A 22,394-nucleotide genomic window follows, 5' to 3' on the forward strand; every position below is an offset into this window, starting at 1 on the left:
GCATGAAAAAGTTTTGCCTAATTTACACATTTACATGGAGTTTGTCATCAGTTTGTTTTTTTTCTCTCACCAGGAAAGAGAAGACTTTGAATAATTTTGAAAAGCTACTAGATTACCTTTAATGTCTCCTCCTTTCTTCCCCTCCCCCCGTCCCCATTACATTTTCCTGAGATCAGGTATCCTCCTTGTTCTATGTCAAAGGGCTTGTCTACTCTGGGGACACGTAGGAAACTGAATCCAAAACAACTAGAGATGTGAATTTTAAAGTCGATCGAACTGCATTAAACCCCTGTGTGGGGACACACATTCAGAATTAAAGTGGCCTTAATAATGTTTCACTTAATTCACAGAAGTGAATTAATTAAATTTAAACGGAATTCATCTTTTGGTTGGTTTACCCCTGACCTGCAGCTTTGTGTGTGTACACCCACACCCAGAATTGGCTAAATTATGGTTTTGCCTATGTGTTGTTCTATGTCGGGGTTCTCAACCTTTTCCTTTGAGGCCCCGCAAACATGCTATAACAACTCCATGGCCCAGAAGAGCCATGGTAACTGATTTTCTGTATATAGCAGCCAGGGCCAGCATTAAGGGTAGCAAGCAGGGCTATTGCCCAGGGTCCCATGCCATCGGAGGCATCGTGAAGCTAAGTTGCTCAGGCTTCTGCTTCAGCCCCAGGTGATGGGGATCAGGGCTCCATGCTTCAGCCCCATGCAGTGGGACTTCAACTTTCTGCTCTGGGCCTCAGCAAGTCTAACACTGGTCCTGTTTGGTGGACCCCCGTACAGTGACCCTATGTCCCAATTTTATAGGGACAGCCCTGATATTTGGGGCTTTTTCTTATATAGGTGCCTATTACTCCTCACCCTCTCCCAATTTTTCACATTTGCTGTCTGGTCATCCTAACCCCCTGAAACCTGCTTGCGGCCCCCCAGGGGGCCCCGGCCCCCGGTTGAGAAGCACTGTCCTATGTATTTTTCATGCTTGCTTTTACATAAACTAGGAGCCTGATCCTGAACATAACTCCCTATAGAACTCCCCTTGAACTCTGGGGGAGGATAAATACTCCTTAAACCAATCACTTTTCAACTGATTGAGTCTTGTAAATTCCAACATTAACACAGTCCTCCTTGGAATTGCTGAACTTTCTTATAAGAAGGCTAATTGTCTCCAAATATGCAACCAGGGATTATATTGCTTTATAACATGTTATTCAAGAGGCAAAAACATTTATGGGGATACTATCAAGGATGCTAGGTCCCAGATTTGACTAACTGTAACTTTTCTTATCACTGTCTTGCAAAGTTCAGGTAAATGGTCAAGTTTGTCCTAGATAGTGTTTGTTTTTCAACATTTATTTTTGTGGAGGTGGGGGAAAGGTAAGTTATGAGCAGCCATGAACAACCCTTGACGTCAACAAATGGTAAAGCAAAACAGGCTGCTGCAACGACTGTGTCTGGTATGCTGTCTATGGCATCTTTCTTCTTGAAACACTACACGGGGTGCTCTGAGGGGTCCAGGATTGAAGCCTGAGTAGGGGGTAACAGCTGGTGAGATGGGATCAGTGAGGACACACATTGCCTGTGCGGTTGGGAGCAATCTTCAGGAAAGTTTAATACACTGCTTAACAACTCCACTGTCCCCTGTTACATGAGTCTCATGGACAAGTGTAGAATGGAAAGACCAGGCTAGCCTAGCATGAGTCTAATAAAGCCACACCACTGCAGGCCCTGAAACCAGACTGAAGACACATTGCCTGGGTTGTCATGTGCCTCCAGGGGACCACTGAGACCTGTGATGCTTGGGAGCTGAACTCCCTGCTTCTTTGGTAGAAGGGGCAAATCACCTACTGAAAGTCGGAAACTTGGTCAGGATATGGTGTACATGACAATATAGCCACTCCTGCTGCTGTTCTCATGGGGCTAGGTGATGTGAGCCGCCATATAAGTAAGTGTGTGTGTGTGTGTGTGTGTATATATGTGTATATATATATAAAAAAAGTATAGCTTAATAGTATTCCTTTAACATGAGCAACATTGCTTTATGTATTAAGAAAACAAGAAACGTTTAGTAATAGACTAGCAGGATTAGAAAAATTAGGGTGAATAATTATTTGATGTGTAAGTAAGTGTTTTCACTGTAGCTATGGCAAAATTCTGGTCAACACAATTTGTATCGGGGTGGTAAACTTTTATGCCAATTTTGCAACGTTGATATAAGCATATTTTGTAAGTGTTCCATGTTGTCATAGTCTTCCAGTTTTTAGCATGAGTTTTGGCACATCTGGTAGCTCATCTTCAAAGAAATCTTCTGGGCTAGCATTACTTTATATTGCAATTTCTAAAAAAAATACTCTCCAGTTGCTTATCCATTAGAGCCTTCCTGTTCTTTGAAATGGTTCTTGTTCTTATGTTCTTCTTTGCATTACTTGACTTCACGTTCTCCACTTAAGAAATGGGAGAATACCAGTATTTCATATGCTTAATAGTATTGTTTCTGTTGGCATTAAGTAGTTATTTGCTTTTTAAGTGTTTTTGGGCTCAATCCTGTAAGCCCTTTCTCATGTAAAATTGAACCCAATGGTATTGATTTGAGTAGCATTATTCATGATCAAGCCCTATCCCTGTTCTGTATTATGGTTGCTTGGAATTTTTATTGAAATGGTTAGGTCTTAGCTTATCATTGGTAGGTGTGTTTGGAAATATAGAGAAGATAGGAATTCTGACTTTGGGACAATCCATTTTATTAACATGAAGACTTCCTGACCTCAATTGAATTAATGTAACTAGAAAAATTTGTTGTGAAGAAAATCTACTCACTGCATTTGTAAAGAGTTTACTACTAAAACAAAATATAATTTTTATCTTTTTGATCAGACAAGTAACAATAAAAGGAGTAAATCTACCAAAAGAGCTTAAGATGACCCATGTTAAGTTGTCTGTACTATAATATTACTAGTCCTAGGGTATCCAATCTTCTGCCTTTTTTTGTTCTAATTTTGAAAGAATCAAAGGTATATGTGTTACACGTTAAGATGAGCTATAATAAAACATACATGGAAAATGTGGCAGCAATCCAAGGACATTAGTATGCATGCCTCCATCTAGCTGGATGGCAGCTAGCATTCATTCTCAACTTTCTGGTGAGTTCTACGCAGTCAGCTTGGCTGGCATACGATCTCGGTGAACTGTACCTAATTTGAAGGATAAAAATTTGAATTTAAGGCCTTCAGTATACCAACTGAGAGAATTGGTTTATGAATATAAAACATGCAGTATAAGGTTTTTGTAGAAATAGTTTCTGGACACTACTTCCTCAAAGTTAGGGATATTTTGAATTTTATATTTGTCATGTTCAGGCACAAGGTCCACATTTTTGCAATAGATGTATTATAGAAATTAAGAATGGGAAAGACTTGCTAGATTTTTATCTAGTCACTGTTCCTGCCAATGCTGGGTTATTCCCCACAGCATTTTTTTTTTGGGGGGGGGGTGTATGTCTTTGAAAATACTTGGTTCAAAATGCTCTGAGTGATAGGCTGTTGTCTCGCGCCCCACCTCTTCCTTCCACCTCCAGCACTGTTTCATGGCCAAATGTATCTTGCTGTCAGGAAGGTTTTTCTGGTGTTTAGCATCATTTTTCTCTGGCAAATGGCTCTTCTGTTGGAAAGCTCAAAGGAAGGACTTAAGGCTGAGGACATTTTCTTCTCTTGTTGTATATTTCTCCCCAGTAGTTCAGTTGTCCTGAGGTGGATATTTCAGAACAGACAATGGGCTTGGCCGTCTCTCGTTCCCTGGATTCCACGCACGATGGCCAGGATCATCTCTGCAGATCACAGCAAAAAAAAAAAAAACAAACAAAAAAAAAACCCAAAACCAAGCTCTCCTTGCTTTTAAGGACTTGAGTTTTGAAAATGATGAGGTTGGACATGGTCTTGTTTTCACTAAGCAGTTGTAACTGACTTTTTGGTTAAGTTTTTAGTTTTGGAATATCTATTAGTGCTTTTCCTTCATTTTTGCTTTTCCATCATTAGAGGCTTCAGATTTGTTTACTAATATGAGTAATTCTTTATAAATCTGTTAGGCTTTTATGCATGGTTTCTTTATCCTCCTTACTCTCACCCCCCCCCCCCAACCCCCTTCCCATTTTAATGGGCATGATCCTGAGAGACCCATTATTTAACCAAGAGTTGAAGCCTTTCAGGGTCAGGCTTAACATTGGTCCAACTATTTTGTGGTATACAAGTTAAATGTACAGAATGGCAATTGCCAGGATCCATTTTCTATATCTTTTTGAAGATAATACTACATTTACTCTCTCTCAGTACTGTACCTCCTGATCAGCCATGACTTCTCAAAACTAATTCAGAGGGGCAATAAGATAGCGAAACAACAGAGTGATATTTTACCGCTTCTCTTGATGTGACTAGTGTTGTTGTTCTACAAACCATTTCTTCCATTATTAATTATGTAATGCAAAACATTGAATATTTTTGAGTGAAATTTTTTTAATATTAGTATGGGTTTAATGCATACTTGGGAGTAGCAGGGGAAGGACTGATGTATCTGTCATGACTTTAATTTAGCCAGCTTTTCTGCAGTCGTATTCCTGTAGTTTTTTTATGCCTGTGTTAATTATTGAATATTAGTCAACCATAAATGAAAGTAATTTGAAAGTGACAAACTCCTGTAAATATTGTTAAATCAGTATGTACCAAAAGCACATTCAGCTGTTGTTCTTCACCTGCTGAGTCAGTAGTTGAATCTTTCCCTGGTTCTATGGAGGTGGCTGGTGTACAGCTTCGTGAGCCAGGGGAGTAAGGGGTAAGCTATCCCCCCCCCCCCCCCCCCAGGGTGGTGATTGGCATTTCATCACTGCCAATGGTAATCCGCCAGTCAGGAAAGAAGGTTCCTGCTTGTAGCTTTCTGAACAGTCCTGTATTCTTATAAATGCATACATCATGCATCTTCTCTGACCAGCCAACATTGATGTCAGTGAAGTGTCCCTGGTGGTTCACCAGCGCTTGCTTAACCATAGAAAAACAGTCCTTTCTTTTGATGCACTATGTGACAAGGTGGTCTGGTGCTAAGAAGAGATGTGTGTGCCATGTATTGTTCCACCACAATTTGGGAACCCTCTTGCTGCAAATCCATCCATTATGTCCTATATTTTGCTGAGAATCATAGTCCTCTGTAGCAGGAAACAAGTAATGGCCCTACACACTTGCATTACATTGGCCTCCCATGGTGGATTTTCCAACTCCAAAATGATTTTTCCATTGACCAGTAGCAATCTAGCAAGTTTCCACAGTGTGATCTCAGTAGTTGATTTCACTTGCTTCTCCACTGTCAGTGCAGCTCTCATTGTGGTGTCCCTGTGCTGGAGGATTGGGGCAAGCTCAGCACCAGAACCAGGAATGTGGCCTTGCATATCTGAAGCTTTTCAGTCACCACTCATCATCCTATGCCTGCATTACAATGCAATCCCACCTGTCAGTGCTCGTTTCTTCGGCTCTGAAGTGGCTTTCCACCATCTGCAGCCGCCCGGTGAGCAGCACCATCAATTATGAATTGATTCTTGCTATGTTCCACAGCAATCTGCCCTCTCGGAAATTGTTACATTCACCACGTTTCTTCTTGTGGCTCTTCAAGTACCGGAGAATCGTGTGTTCTGTGCTTGCAACACTCCTGACAACAGTGCAGAACCATGCAGGCTCCATGCTTCTGTCAGAGATGGCAGACAGTGACAAGTCTCATGCGGGTTTGTTAGTTTTTGCTCCTGTGAAAATCTCATGTGCTAGAGATTGCATTATGTGGTGGAGAAAATTACAGTCCCAGTCACCCCTTCACGACTTAGTTCTGCCCACCATGCATTGCCAGTACTTCCCAAAAGACAATGCACTGGACAGTGGCGAGTTGCACACTGGGATGCCTATCCATGGTGTGCCGCACTGTACATTTAAACAAGCACTCCTTGTGAGCATGTGCACCACGATATAGAAGGAACCAAGTATGCATGTGCAGAAGTGACATACGAACTGTGGTGGCTTTATGCTGACATAGCTTGCATTGGGAAAAGTTGTAGTGTGGATATGCTATAACACCCCATGTAGACAAGCCCTAAAGTGTTTCCTACAGGTGGCTACGCTTCTATTACTAATCAGTGTGATGCAAGACAGCAGTAGTGCATTCGAAGAGCTGGGCATTGCAATCCTCGAAGGAAAAACTACCGTATATACTCGTTCATAAGCTGAATATTTTTGGTTTTAAAAAAAAAAGTGACGTATCAAAGAGTTGGGGGTTGGCTTATAAACGGGTCTACACCAAAATTTGATTTTAAACTCTATGAAATCATTGAATTGAACACCCAATACGTTGTCATTTTGTTTACCTGGAGCGTCTGATGGCATGGAGCCCTTCAGTTCCCTGTGGCCGCGGTTTGCCATTCCCAGCCAGTGGGAGCTGAGGGGCTCCATGCCTGCGGACACTCCAGGTAAACAAAATGTCCCGACCCGTCAGCAGCTTACCCTGATGGGCTGGGAGCCAAAGTTTGCCAACCCCTGAAATATAGGATCAGCTTATGAAAGGGTCATGCAGATTTTACTATTTTTACCTATCCATCTTTTGCGGGGGGGTTGGCTTATTAACGAACGGGCTAATGAACGTGTATATATGGTATACTAAATTTAATCTTGCTGGCAATACTAATGACCTCCTAATAGGTTTTCTCCTTCTGTAATATATATGCTTTGATGATCTTCAGGACATGCTGCAAGGCCCACTGTAAAATTGTAACTATCTAAAGCAGTGGTTCCCAACCTTTCTTGTGGGAATAGCATATTGCTATTCCCAGAAGACTGTGGCGGACACTGGACACCCCGCCGCCGAAACGGCGCCGCTGAGAAGCGGCAGCGGCAAGAAGTGTCGCCGCCAAAATGCCGCCGGGGAATGGCAATGTTTCTCGGCGGCATTTCGGCGGCGGGGTGTCCTGCAGGCACACACAAATGCCCCAGCGGGCACCATGGCGGCCCCCGGGCACAGTGTTGGGGACCCCTGATCTAAAGGGAGTGAACTCTTCCTTATGTTTGCCCTAACAAAAGGGGAAAAGATTTGTTTGATGTTGAAGGATGTTTTTGCTGTGGCTGACATATCGGAGGAACATGAAAACAGTTATTCTTGCAAAAATATCTACCTAATAGCGTCATCTTCACTGCTTACATGGATTATTTGCTGCTTGCTGATCTACTGTAAAATTAAAGTTTATATGATGGTCAGCTCACACATCTTAAAATGCTTTTCTCATTCTTGAACTTCATTGGCAATAGAGCAGTGAAGTTCTTCACAACTTCATTAATTTTCTCACTGACCCAGACTATCCCTTGAACGGTAGATGTCTGTCCTATCACTGTAGTCTGTTACTGAATACAAAATTGTGTAAGTTTCTTGAAGATTTTAGTTACAGCACTTGAAAAAATGTCCTGAGCTTTAAGGAAGTTGTGCCAATTGCTATTTGAAGTGGGTTGTTTAGCCCAGAACAATGTCTGCATGTATGGTGGGGTGTGGTGTGGGTGGTTGTTGTGTGGTGGTTGTTTGTTTTTGTTTTTGTTTTTAAATCCTAACAGTTCCAGAAAATAATTTGTAATCACAAGTGCGCAACCCTTCTAGTAATACTTCTTCATACACACAGCTTTAGTGAAAGGTTAAAGAAAATATGACTTAAGAATGTTGTTATTTTGAGATTATTCTTTATAAACCTTTTATTTTGGGGTTGAGGATCTACTTAACGGGGTGGGCAAACTACAGGTCGCGTCTAGCCCATCAGGCCTTTTAATTCGGTCCTCGAGCTCCCATCGGGCAGCGGGGTCAGGGTTGATGGCTTGCTGCCTGTCTCCCGGAAGCAGCGGCATGTCCCACTCCAGCTCCAACATGTAGTGGCAGCCAGGGGGCTCTCCACACGCTGCACCCACCCCAAGTGCCGCCCCCGCAGCTCCCATTGGCCACTGCTCAGGCAGTCCCAGGGACAGCCCTGAGGAGCACCCGAGCAATGGTCTCGGAGGCTGCCCCGGGGCCAGCTGCACCAGCTGCTGCTCAGGTGGCTGGCTCCGGGGAAGCACCTGGTGCTGTGCCTTCACATAGGAACTGTTGGGGGGGCATGCCACTGCTTCTAGGAGCTGCAGGAGTGGCGCCTCTGGACGGGGCAGCGCACAGAGCCGCCTGGCTGCACCTCCGCATAGGAGCGACATGATGCTGTTTCCAGGAGCTGCTTGAGGTAAGCACTGCCCTGAGTTGAGTGCATGCCCCCCCTTCCCCTCGCACATGCTCCAGCCCTGAACCCCCTCCCCGAACTCCTCAGTTCCAGCCTGAAGCACCCTCCTGCACCCCAAACCCCTCATCTGCAGCCCCATACTAGAGCCCACACCCCCAGCCAGAGTTCTCACACCCCATCCCCGGCACCTCAGCCCCCTCCCATGCCTTGAATTCCTCACTTCTGGCCCTACCCCAAACCCCGCACCCCAACCCCCAATTTCGTGAGCATTCATGGCCTGCCATACAATTTTTATACCCAGATGTGGCCCTCAGGTGAAGAAGTTTGCCCACCCCTATACTATAACAATGGTTGAACATCTTTGAGCAACTGTACCAGCTTGATAGAGAAGACCTCAGATCTAGTAGGCAGCACCTAGTATGTCCCATTTAGTTTTGTGTTCCCTAATTTGTATGTAGCTTGGGCTGCTATAAATCTTTGTAAGACAAATACTTGAAGTAGCCCAATGTGTATTGTAAGCTAGAATATATGTCACTGAATAGGAGGTGGACAGCAGCAATGCAAGAAAGCCTAGAGTGGGGCTAATCATCAGTGCCGTGACCCCTCTTCCATTGTAATCAGTTGTAACCTTTCAACTAACTGACTGCAGTGAGAGTTGGATTGAGTCCTAACTACCAGCTCCTGCTCCCACTAAGATTCTCAATTTTGTGAATGGGAGGAGGATTGGATTGGATATGGTATGGAGTGGAGGCTACATTTCCAGAACTAAGGTGAATATTAGATAAGTAACCACTTGTGGGTTTTTTTTTTTTTTTTTTTTTTTAAGGTTGAATGAAGATGCCTAATAACGTTAAAATTCTTAGCTGTAGTTAGCTATGTGTAAGGCTGTGATTCTGTCATGGATTCCATGACTTTCCATGACCCCTGAGACTTTCACAGCTGCAATGGCCAGTTCAGCTGGTCCCAGGCTGCCAGAGCAATTGGCCCCAGGGCCAGCTACTCGGGCACCCCGCGGCCAGCCACGCCAGACACTGCTCAGGCAGTCCTGGGGTGGCTGGCCCTGGGGAGTGCCTGAGTAGCGGGTGCTCCCCGGGGCCAGTAGTCCTGGGACGAAGCAGGGGTCCCCGGGGCCTTGGAGCAGGTGTGGCTGGAGGCAGTCAGCCCCCGCAGCCAGTGCAGGGGCTAGCAGTCAGCCCCAGGAGCTGCTAAGTTTTAGTCAGGGGTATTTATATAGTAAAAGTCATGGCCAGGTCACTGGCTGTGAATTCTTGTTTATTGCCTATGACCTGTCCATGACTTTTACTAAAAATACCTGTGACTAAATCTTAGCCTTAGCTGTGTGCAGTTTAAATAATTTGGGCGTGAGATCCACTGACTAAGTATCGAGCTAACTAAGGACAAAGTTGCATGGCGGAATCAAGCCAAAAGCCCTTGAAACTTGCTTCAAACGGTTCAAAGTGCAAAATCAATAAAATAATAAGGGCAAGACCTTTTGCCTTTTAGATGCACTTTGGCACTCTCTGCAAGAAAGAAGTTCATAATTTTGTTGAGTAAAAGCCATCAGCTGTCTGGAGATGAGCACTGGCACTACAAGCTTAAATTATTATATAATACAGGAATAGGAATGGCTAAAGATGAACTGAAGCGCATTTGAGGGGAAAAATGACACCTGAATTCCCTAATGAATGTTGTCACCAGGAATCACAGTAAACTCTTCAGTTGCCATTTGGCACCTCTGTTGTTACTCCCATGCTTACCATACGCTGGACCTGTGGCATCGGTATTGCTGCTGATCGTTGTTGGAGCTGTGCACTCATGATTTATTGATTCACTATGCCTATCCGGTTCTCAAGACTCTTACTTCTTATCCTAAAGGACATAGAATACCAAATTTAAAAAAATACATAAAACGGTCACCCACCAAACATTTCCAGTCTTTGCATTTCATGACTAAATAATTTTATCTCCATTCTGTATTCACTGGGCTTCTCTGTATTTTGCACAGGGACTATCTAGGGGGAATACATTACAGAAAGAAATCCAGTTACTTGGTTTTCAAAGGCAATTGCAAAGTATTGTAAAGACAACCATAGTAGACATAGTGAATGTTCAGGATTTAATGTTCCAGTTTGATAGATTCCCCGTTATAGTGATTATAGTGACACTAGTATCCCACTGTATGGTGGGTATATGAGTAGTAACAGCATGTCAGGTGTCCTCAGGGTAGCAGTTTATTTCGGTCTTTTTAAAATGTAAGCTTGGGTAATGCAATTTAAGAAATTAGTTTTCTTCAGGTTTCTGACATTCATTTGGGTAGTCAGGTACTGCTAAAACTATTTTTGATAGTTAATATTTAACAATCAGATGTTGGGTTTTTCTTTCCCCAAACCAGATCTTCTCTGTTACAAGGAGTGTGAGTGTGTGGGGGAGTGACAGAATTTTTTTTTTTTTTTTTTTTTAAAGTGGGAGAGACATCTATCATAGAGACTTGCAAGGTTTTATATTGCGAGACTTGCTGAGCAAGGCCTCATACAAGGGGCTGCAGGGGAGAGCAGAGCAAGCACAATTTTAAAAGATGTTTTTCAATATTTCTTTAAAAAAAAGTTTAGACATCTCTTTATTAGAATTTTTTTTTAAAAAAGTGCATCTCTGCTGTGCACACAGCCAGAAAGCTGTGCTTGTGAATATTTACAATGACCATGAGGAGAAACCCTTGACAGATGGTGGTGCTTTTGTATTTTACTAACGTAAACCAGTGAAGCTATGTGAAGAATCTGCATTAAGGGTTAAGGCCCTGGTTTAGCAAAACACTCAAGCACTTGCTTAACTGTAAGCTAGTAAGTCCTCATTGACACTTGTGGGAGTGCTCACATACATACAGGTAAGCAAATGCTTAAGTCCTTGTATGAACTGGAAACACATTCGTTAATGTGTGCAAAGCCGCTATGATCGTGAGGTCCATGTGTCTGTCTAATCAGCCAGTAAAGCCCTAAAAATGGTGATGCTAACTGTGGAGATGTAGCAACATGTGTAAGAAATGATTCAGTTGAATATATCTCACCAGGAGGACACCATGAAAGCCCCAAGTGCAAATTTAAATCTGCCCTCTTCTGGCAAAACACCTTTTGGAGGTGGTTGGTGCAGTGGTTCTCAACCTATTTACCATTGTGGGCTGCATCCAGTACTACCTGTATGGCCCTGAGGATGTCACATGGGCCGCAGCACTGTGCTGATTGGGCTGCAAGCAGCTCATGGGCTGCAGGTTGAGACCCCGCTAGTGCAGACCCATGGGGCTCAGTAGGGGCCATGATTCAAACCGTCTGTAAATTTCTACTAACACTCTACCACCACCACCCCTCCACAAAAAAGGGTGGAGGGATGAGGGGCTACTAAAGCACATGGATGTTATCCAAAGACTTTAGCCCAGATAAGTTGCTGGTTTTAAATTGTTACGCTAAAGTCCAAATTCTGCTGTTTCTGTTAAAAATGCTTTTTCTTTTTCTATCCATTTCAAATGGTTCACAACTATCTTTACAACTTTTAATCAATAATGCTCTGTTTACTAAAAACAAATTCAAGCTTAAAGCAGCAACAATAACTGACATTACCTCTATTACTAACTATGTGCATCCTCATAGTAGCTATTAAGTGTTTATTAGAAGTTTACTGTAAAAGCTTTCCGTGCTCATGCAGCTAAATAAGCTTGGTCTCTTATCCTTCAGTCATTTTTGGAGGTGTTTTGTTTCTATTGTCTGTAAGGCACATAATTAGAAAAGCTGATTTTTCTTTTTCGTAAAGCAAACCCCACCCCACCAAATTTATCACTGTTGTCTGCATTATGACTTTTAAAACCTGTGAAAGGATGTTTGATAGTGAGCAGCATGATTTGTGGCTGTTGTCTTTGTGGAAGACGAATATGCAGTGCTGAACTATGATAGTAAGAACAGTATTTGAGACTGCACAGTGCAACAGGATCCATGTCATGGTCATAGTACAGTTTTTAAATTGTTCATTTTTTGATAAGGCGGATCTCAAATGAGAGTGTGCAGTGGCTTACAAAGGGGAACTTAAGCTTTTGTAGGTTTAATTCTGTAGTTGGTAGAGTTCCAATTGCGAGGAGGATAAATTGTGGTGAGTTCCACAATCCCTATCTCCTTTTTGGTTGATTAACTGGGGTGGGGGGAGAGAGGGGAGGGTGTTCATGTGTGTATTATAGACAGCACACACAATCATCAATGTTTAAAGAATGTTAAATGGCTGCAAAATCAAGAACTCAGCAGTTAGAAAATGCCAGAATTAAGGATGATGCATGGATACACAATGATAGTCTTGCCTAACATCACAAAGCGGATCGAGGTGGGGGGAAGAACCAAGTGGATCAACAGAATCATACTTTCTGGAACAAGGTGTTCCTCTGCAAAGACAAAGCATGACAGATTTTAGGCCCAGTGACCGATTGCCTGACTTTGTACAGTTGTGATGGATATATGTGTCTGTATGGTTGAATTCCATGCATGTGGGTATAGAGAGTGCCACACCGTAACTCTTGGTATGTGCACGTAGGTGCTGTATGTGTATGCAGGCATTCCACCTCTTGTTTGATGTTCTAAAGACATTCCGATTTTGGACGTTCTCACTGGAGTGCTAAACTCCAGAATGAAGCTATTAACTTGCATTTTGTTTTCTGGCTCCTGGGTTTGGCATGACTACATTCTCCCTCAAACTTGGCAGCATCTGTTGCCTGACTTAAAAGCTTTCATTGCGTCTTTAACGCACCCTGTTCAGCCAGGTCATTGCAACACATTTTTGTTTTCGTTTTGAGGAGCTTCACAACACTTGGTGGTGTTAGTCAGGGAACTAGTAACATTTCTGCCTCCACTGTGTAGTTCAATTACATGAAGGAAAAATTTGGGAGGCCGCTTATGCTGCACTACATTTCACTGCATACTTACGGTATAAAAGGCATCATAGTACTTTCTTCTAGAGGGACTTATAATACATAGACTTAAGGGATTCTCTCCTAGTCCCTGCCTAATGAATGTTAAAATAGAAAGATTACTAAAAAATGAAGTGTAGAAAACAGTCTTGCAATGGCAGTGAGATAGACTTAGACTTGATGACCCAGTAGTTCTTTTTCACCTCTGTTTGCTGCCTGTGTGCACAAAGGACACAGAAGGAGTTAATGCAGAAATTCAGTGGGCCTAATCCTTGGCTCTGGCCAAGCTGTGCTTTCTGCAGGGCCCTAAATGGGGAAGGGTTGCAAAGGCAATCTTATGCCACCATTTATTCCCCAGTCTGGCCACAGTCACATGTCTGGGAAGTGCTCATGCCCAACTGCCAGTGATCCTTAGGGGCTCCTCTGACAGCAATGAATATAGTGGCACTTCACCCAAACAAAATAAGTACATTTGAAACTTGGGAGATCTATAAGGTGTTTCACACTGTGTAGCTTCCCTCTGTGGTGATAAATGTTGACAGTTCCTTCATATTTATCTGAAAACAGACGGTTGAAGAAGGCTGTTTTGTGAGAAGAGTTGTCATTCACAGGAGTGACCAGTTGAGCCCATTTTAGCAGTAGATGCGTAGTGCTGTAACAGTTGTGATATAATTGCCAAAGCAATATTATCTTTTCAGTAAACTTAAATATCTTTCTTGTCTATAGTAGAGCCAAGTACTTTAAAAGACAATGTACAATAGCAGATTAAATTAAACTGTAAGTGCATAGCCAGTGAAGAACTGGAACACCCTCTGCTGGTGTTAGTGGGCTCCTTTTCCAGTTCTCCTTCCCCCAAGGACTTGTCTGGCCTATACATTGTAAATGTTAAAAGGCATTTCTAAAGTGTCATGGTGATTTCTCACAACTACGATGAGTCTGTTTTTGACCCAGCTTTACTTGTAATTTCCTACAACAGTTGTATTGTTACTGTTGACCAAATCAGCCATTGTAATGTGAGGTAGAGTATGTGGTTAAGCCATTTTTTTCCATTTACATACACCAAAGCCCAGGTAGTTTTCTATCTGCTGATACAGAAAGCTGCCTTTTTTTTTTTTTTTTGGATACCTAGAACATTTTTATTTCTTTAAATAAAAAATGAAGTAGAGGGTTCTGTGCAGAAACACATCTCTGAATAATATGCTTCTTTTTAGTAAGAGTGTTGATAGGTCTTAAATGACACTGACAAATTCACTTGGTGAATACAACTCCTATTTGTCAACCAATTGAAGGGAGCCATCAGCCAGATAGCCTGGTGAAACTGAGGCAGGCTGACAGTTCTTGTCTACTCCAGGTACACTTCCCAGCTCTACCAGGCTTGTCACATGTAGACATCCCCTACTTGAGTGATTCCTTACTACCTTGTAAGTCCTTAACTCTTAATCAGCCTTTCCCTGTATGTTCTCAAATGCACAAGGTGGCTGAGAAGAAAAACATTTGTTGCATGCAGTTCGCCTACTGCCCACCTCCATCGTCCTTGTGGCAGGTGTCCTCTTTTCCCACTGTAAGAGAATCAGGCCCTTCATGACTATATAGGGTTGCCAGATTCTGAGGTGCTGAGCACCCTCTGCTCCCATTGAATTCTTAGGACTGGGCCCAGAGAGAATAAGATTGTTACTGCAGTGTCCTGTAATAAATATAAGAGCAGCAGGAAAATAACATAGTTCAGGTTTAAGGAGGGGGGAGGGGAATGCTGTGTAGTGGGGTTGCTGAATATTCACTGTTAATAACCGTACCATCCTTAGTGCATGCTTGCTTACATAATTTTGAAGGAATGCAGCTGGTTAAACTGTGTGCATCTGTTGCTTATTAAACTGTCTTTAGAATGCCTACACTATGTTGCCTTCTGCATGAGAAGGGTTAAGAGGAGACAATATTCTGTCAAAGACCTTGGTTTTAATTTTGCCTCTCACACTGGCACAGATCCGGCTAAGAGCAGCCCAGATTAGTACGGAAAACCTTTGAAGAGATTTAAGATGTCCTTCAGACAGTTTGAAGGTTTTGTCTTGCAAATCCAGTACAAGGGCGCCTGCAGGCATCTCGACCCTTGCTGTGCTGCTGATGCAGCTCAAGGTCACACTAACCCGCCCTGTGACATTCAACAACAAAATTATGCGGTGAAACTGCTTCAGCATTCAGCCAGCCAACCAACAACTTCCTCAGTTCCTCACTAAAGGAAGAAGTGTTCCTTTCTGTTTTTTGGCTTCGCGGATTTTTGCTGTAGGAAATAATCCAGGATTTCTGGTGTGTGTGATGACAAGGTCATTTCTTAATTAGAACACATGTAAAGAACAAAGCTAAATGGCTTCAAAACAGCTTTGTAGTTGATGGAGAGGATTTAAATTATTTAAAGAGAGAGTCACCCAAGTATGATGGAAACTGAATTCTAAAGACATTAACTCTTTCACTGCGCTGCGATTTCCATATGTTACTCAAAAGGAAATGTCAAACTTCATGAGAAATATTCTAATTGCTATTAAATGAACATTATCCATCTATTTACAAATAAGACAATAATGTGCATATAATGATGATCTGTATCTGAACTATAAAAGTCAGGGAACTTATTTTCTTTTTACCCTGAAATGCTACTCATGGCTATAGAACAAGAGTATAAAACTTTTTCTGAAAGAGCAGTGAATTCATTCCTGCTGCTGTATTATTCTTTTAAGTGGTTCTCAGTGTATGTATATAAATGTTTGACTTTTTGTGTTCAAAACTGTTAACTTAAGAAATTTGGACTAGTTCCCCTACCACTGAAAAATATTATGAAGGAGAAGTCCTGTGGAAGATATATTTGAGAGGAGGGAGAGAGTGCTCATTTGTAATATAAAAAAGAGCTAACTGCAGTTAAACTTAAAACTCAATTTTTTTGCACAATACATAACATAAGATGTCTTGGAATAGGAATTTTTTATTGGATTTTGTGTTTGGTCCAAAATATGTGTGCAAAATGCTGATTCAATACTGTTAACAGTGTGCTGGGGTGCTTTATATTGGTCATCAATATTTTTTTCTGTCCTTTTTTCTTCCTCCCTTCCTTAACCCCCTACTTTTTTTCCTTTTGGCCGTAGGGTAGGAAATAGCTCAAAAGATAGCCCAAAAATTTACTATAATGCTGTTGCAATAGACTTGAGAGGAGAAGGAAAGGATGAGTATTTAGTGTCCTGTAGAGCCTGGCTTTCATGCACAGCTGCAAATTGCTGTCCTCTTAAACCACGAACTTAAGTTAGTTAGGCGGTTTACCAACTTTTTAAAAATATTATACATGAGGCAAGAAATTTTTTGCCAACAAACATGGAGTAACGTGACTGATAGCATTCTTTGTGCTTATACACAGTTGCTGCCTCAAGGAGAACTGAAATAAGGAGAAATATTTCCCCCTTAATCTGAAGTGTAACACAGTTGTTGACACTTCAAATAGAGATTTAAGGGCTTTCAAATGTAAATGAAATAACACATGGAGGATTTATAATTTGGATTGTTGTTCTGGTCTTTCTGGACAAACCTCCTCAATGTAGAATGTCAGATGCTGTGAACATTAAATGTCAGGCTGAAATTAACTCTTAGTATAGATGAATTGTGCTTGCTCTTGGTGGGGACCTCCCTATGAGAAAGGAAACTCAGCCTTTTGCCCAGATAAAAGGGCAAGAGTAGGAAATGCAACTTCTTTTCTTCTTGGGTTCCCTCCCCTCCCCCACCACATTCTGCACTTGCTCTATGGCAGCAGGCATGTAAGAATAAAATGATGGAGGAAAACAGACTTCATGCAAGAAAAACAGATAGAAGAAAACTGATACACTGTGTAAAATCTGTACATTCTTGCCCTTGCCTGGGGTGTAGTATGCCCTTAACATTATGTGAGACCTAAGCTTACCTGCTAGTAACTTCTAATTTACTGTCCTAATTCATCGATTTGTTATCACTAATTGTACTTCATTTACTTCTGTGTAGTTTCCAGTACCTAAAGGGTTGAAAGGTTGCTGTAATTGGCACCCGCAGCTGCTCTTTCTTTTGACAGGGGATAATTTTGCAGCCTATGCTTTGTGTGACAGCTGCCTAATTGGGCATTCTCCCCTTGTAGCAAGCCTGCCTCCTCCAGCCTCCCTGCTGACAAATGGTGGTGGATTATAGATGAGGACATGCTGACCCATTCGACCTTGCTGAGACTGCGGGGAGGGGCCTCCTGCTACTTGAGGGAAGCTTTGGGTCATTTAAAGGACAAGGTCATGAGCCAGGTGGGGAAATGACATGATATCACATGACAATAGCCTGATGACACGGTCAGTATGTCAAGGACAAACTCATCTGTATTGATTATGCTTCTCTCTTTTTTTTTTTTATATCTCATTGAAGCCACTGATGTTTCAAAAGTATTTTGCTAATTTTAAAGGTGGTAAAGTACCAAATGGTAACATCAGAGTTGTGTTTGAGTATTTTTACATTTATTTCTTCTTAATACAGATCCCACAGGAGAAGCAATATTCGTTAAAGCCGTGTTAATAATGATTTATAGCGGTGGCCTTGATGTATTTTATAAATGTGCATACATACTCGGTCTGTCTTACTGCTAAAGAAATACCAAAAAGCAAATGCAACTAGGCAAAATTAAAGGAGAAATAAACTGCTGTTAAAATTTAACATTTCTCTTCCCAGACTTTGTATGGTGGTGATTCAGTAATTTACCATGTGCGGATGTGCACACCCACGTATTTATAATAAAAATATTTGTTTATATATGTGTGTTCATATCATGTAGTGGTAAAATACTATAATAGTTTAAAAGAAAGGAAGGAAAGTAAAATAAACGAATGTTTAAAGGAGAACTTTTAAAGTAGCTTTAGGGCTATGTGACTAAGGTAATGCCATGCCCATTTTAAAGGAGTAATGCAATATCCAACTATGCCAGCCAATAAAAACCTATTAAATGATTTTGAAAATATGTTATGCGTACTGCTGACAATATTTGAGAGCATCTGGATGTTACTTTGCTATGCTAATAAACTTCAAGGTAAATGAACAGCTTGTTTGACTTTTGCAATGTTAGACAAAAGTGAAATTCTTATTCTTACATAGATTGATTATGCTAAAAATTAAAGATAAATAATTTAGAAAGAAAATTCCCCCAAAGTACATTAAATGTGTGTTAAACTTAATGGCATAATTCCATTTTATCTTCTTCAGAACAGTTTGCCATATACATTTTGTTTCTGAAACAGTCAGCCTTTCACTACAGAGAGCAGGGTTCACTAGTTCTCATTTCAAGGAAAACAAAATTGTTGTTGGATGCTCTTATGTCTAAATCTCATCAGTTCACCAGGATGTAATTTTACTCCCCTGAAGTAAAAAGCCGTCAGTGGTAAAGTGTGATGAATTAGTTCACTCAAGTAGACGCGTCCGTGTGCATGTTTAATTCTGACCTTGCTATGCATGTGTTTAGCGCCTCTCAGTGCCTGAGTCAAGCCTGGTGGAGGTTTAATCCTGTGCCCTTGTACACGTATACTTGATTAGTAGTTGTGGTTATCTCAGCAGAAGACATTCCGCCCTCTTCCTTGTATTGGTCGGGACCCAGGCACTGGGGAGTCAAGTCGAAGGAGAAAGAAAAGAGATTTTTACATTAGCATTCTATGAAAGCCTTACTGTCTGCAGAACAAATTGATTGCTACAGTGTACCTGTGCTTGGCACTACTGCTGTGAAAGAAAGGTATGGTTGTAATCTGTTTTATTGTATTACATATTGTGACACTCCAGGAATATTTAACATTCAGCTCTTTCTGTGGCACATGCTGTAAGTTTAAGTAAAGAACAAGAAATGAATGAATGAAAGTTTGTGAGAGCATTGAGTCTGCAGCTTTATTTACTACAATCAACTAAGCCCATTCTAATAAGACAAATTTGCTGTATACTTCACTGGTAACATAACCAGATTGATAACAAAAACTCACATATAGCGCTGAGTGACACAAATCTGTGTCACTGGTTGCAACATGCCTGCACAGATGCAATTCCAGGTTGAGGTTTTTTTAATATCCAAATGAATGGGGAAAAATCTAAGATGTGACTGTTCATTTGTTGTTCTAGTTAACTGCTGAGTATGGGTTCTCTTCTCTTCTCTTCTCCCCCGCCCCTTATTGAAATGGCCCAATGTATTGGGGCTGCAGAGAGAGGAAAAGCAAGAGGAATATATTATAGGGTATATGATACTGTTTAATATTATACTAGAACGAGGCTTAGGAAAAAGTCTTGTGTAGTATTTGTGCTCTGTAGTTTATTTTCATTTGCATAGACCTTTGTACTTTTTTTTTTTAAATGTAGGTTAGTGCTGTTCATTTGCTATGTCAGTTACAGACTTTACGTAGTTGATTCTCTGGGTGTGGGGTTTTTTTTGTTTTTTTAGATGCTGTGCTGATGTCAATTGTATGTTTGATGGGAAGTGTAGAACAATCTGTTAATAAGATTCAGGCTGCTTCATACTGAGCTGTACTCAGTGCTCCATTCTTAACATTGCTGAAGTTATATTAGTGATTGTTTGGATGTTTGCTTGTGGTCACATCTGAAGTATTTCTGCCCTTGTAATGGAAACAGTCTCAACCAATTAAGTTTAGGACAGGTGGGAGACTGTCCAGGACATTTAAATCTTGATGCAAACCCAGTCTAATAACTTTGCTGATTTTTTTTATCACTAGATACAAGTTGTCAGAGAGAGGCTTTTAAAACTGTCCCTCTACACGTTGTTCCAGTAGATGACAAGTAAACAATCTGCTTTAAGGACACCAGGGACCTAAAAGATGCATGTCAATACTTCAGCATTTGGCATTACAATAGTTACTTTCATCATATGGCCTTGTAGATTTAAGATTAACACTTTATAGATGTGCAATATCTTTATACAAGAGTACCCTTGAGTTTATATTTTACAGCTTGCAAAGAGTGTGAACGTAGCCTTATGGATGTAAGTTATTTATCATATAGACCCTTTGAAAACTAAAAATTTCTTCAAGAGGCATGGACCTAGTGGCAATATGATGTGATGGTTTGTATTTAAGTAACACATAATGAAATTAGAACTATTTAGTCTAAACTAATTTATACAAGGAAAGTACTCTGTGAATAGGATGTTCTTTCCCACCTTTTGTAGTCACCTTTTGTAGTCAATTTAAAGCAATAAAAAACATGTTTTGTAATAAAATAAAAAAACAATTACACAGGTTCTTTACATTCAAACCATAAGTTAAAAGAAACTGACCAAATTTAACAAGAGTTTTTAAAAATCAATATTTAATTACTACAACACCTTACAATTGGTTAATTCTTACTTAAAACTTATTCCATTCTGCAATGACTTTTAGCAATTTTTAACCAGTTATTGAAAAGCTGTTTTGCTTTGAGTTTGGAGGAATACATTTGTTAGACAAATACAGGGCAATAATACAGTATTTCAATGCAAGTAACTTTCCTTCATAAATAAATCAACCTATGACTTTAAATAAATGATTAGAGGAAAAGAAAATTTCAGATTAAAACCATGTCAGACCTTGAAAACTCTACCAGCAAAGATTTTTCTGACTATTCCAAATATATATATAATTTATTTTATTTTATTTTTGGATAAGCACTGTTTTTGGTATAGTGTATATTCTGTGTTCAAGAGGAAGGAAGATGTTTTTGTTTTTTAAAGGCAAAAGCTTCCTTAGTGTTCATCACTTTTTATGCTAAATGACCTGTCATGGGATCCAGAACAATCTGTATGCTTCGGATGGGGTGTGGATTTGTTTTTTAATTGGAATGTAGGACTACATCTATAGAATTTAAACTTTTGATGTACAATATAATATGTTAATATGTTTGAAAACTATTTCCTTTTGCTGTTAATGTGGTGGGAAAACTTGGCCTGGAATGGATTTTGTGACTGTAATGCATCTGGGTTTTTTAAATCAAAGTGCTGATTTTACTGACTTTACAGATTGCCAAGATCAGTAGTCAGTCCAGTGTGGACCTATCTAGTATAGCCTGCCCTTCAGATACATAAAGATATATCTTTTAAAAATATGCAGAGTTGCCTGTAAAGGCAGTATTAAATCATGGAAATGGAAGGGAGAGGTTTACAGTTCATGCATCTTCCAATGGGTGTTATGCATGCCCAAGTCAAGATTGTGAAACTTCTGTTCCCCATTTCCATCCCTTTCCCTTCTGTTACTATGTTTCAGCACAAGGAACAGAGGAAGTTGACCTGTTGCATAACTTTCCTAAGCAAAGGGAAATGTGTGTAAACAATTAATATAATCTTGTCATTGTGTCTGTAGCTGCTCAATTCACATTAATGCTGGAGGCAGTTGTGTAATTAACGTCCCCATGTATTGAACTGAGAGTATTGCTAAAACTCTTTGGGGGAATTGTTGCATCTATTATGCTGGGTAATTCTTCCCTGAAAAATACAGGTGTTACTAATATTCTCTATTTTGAAACCTAGGGCCAGATTTTTAAGGCATGTAGGTGCCTAACTCCCACTGCAATTAATTCTGATATTGTTTGCCTTATTTCAAATTGTTGTTGGATGCTGTGTCCATTCTGCATCAACAAACTTTAGTTTAAACATAAAATTTATCATATATGATCATGCAGTATGATCTGGATGGTGGGGAGCAAGCCTGGAGTCCTCTCTCATTTTATGGACTTAATCTACACTAAGAAATTTTGTGTGTTTATGTGCAGGCTTTAGAGTTGCCAATTTTTGGTAGAACATATTCCTGGAGGTTTCATCACATGACATAATGTTTAATTCCTGAGACTCCAGGACAATCCTGGAGAGTTGGCAACCGTAGCAGGCTTTTATGACATAGTGGTAAAAACAACTGAGCTTTGTCTATACTTGTAGTTCCTATGTTGCCCCACTGCTAAAAAATGATAAATTTTCTAGTCTAGACAAGGCCACATTGTGTAAATGGCCACAGACACCTATGTTTGTATTTGTCTTTGTTTATGTATTCTTATGAAAGCATTTGCAAATCTAGAAATTGCTTATTCTCTAAGTAGTAATTTTGGTGCTTAAAGGATGCAAAAGTTCCAAACTATTATTTTTTTCTTCACTCTCAATGTGCTTTTCTTCCATCTGAGCCATAATAAGTAATGACCGATA

The 22,394-nt window shown here is 40.6% G+C and overlaps 1 protein-coding gene across 2 annotated transcripts in view; it reads left to right on the top strand.

Annotated features, from left to right (window-relative positions):
* The window catches only part of NRIP1 (nuclear receptor interacting protein 1), a 93,308-nt gene that overhangs the window by 40,345 nt on the left and 30,569 nt on the right, over nt 1-22,394 (top strand). The window contains exon 2 of one of the 2 annotated variants that reach the window (XM_074971449.1): nt 17,343-17,541. The gene's annotated coding sequence lies outside the window, so the exon portion shown is untranslated. The remainder of the gene's footprint in view (nt 1-17,342; nt 17,542-22,394) is intronic. The other variant, XM_074971456.1, reaches the window with a different exon arrangement.

Source organism: Natator depressus, chromosome 1, assembly GCF_965152275.1.
Source record: "Natator depressus isolate rNatDep1 chromosome 1, rNatDep2.hap1, whole genome shotgun sequence".
NCBI lineage: Eukaryota > Metazoa > Chordata > Testudines > Cheloniidae > Natator > Natator depressus.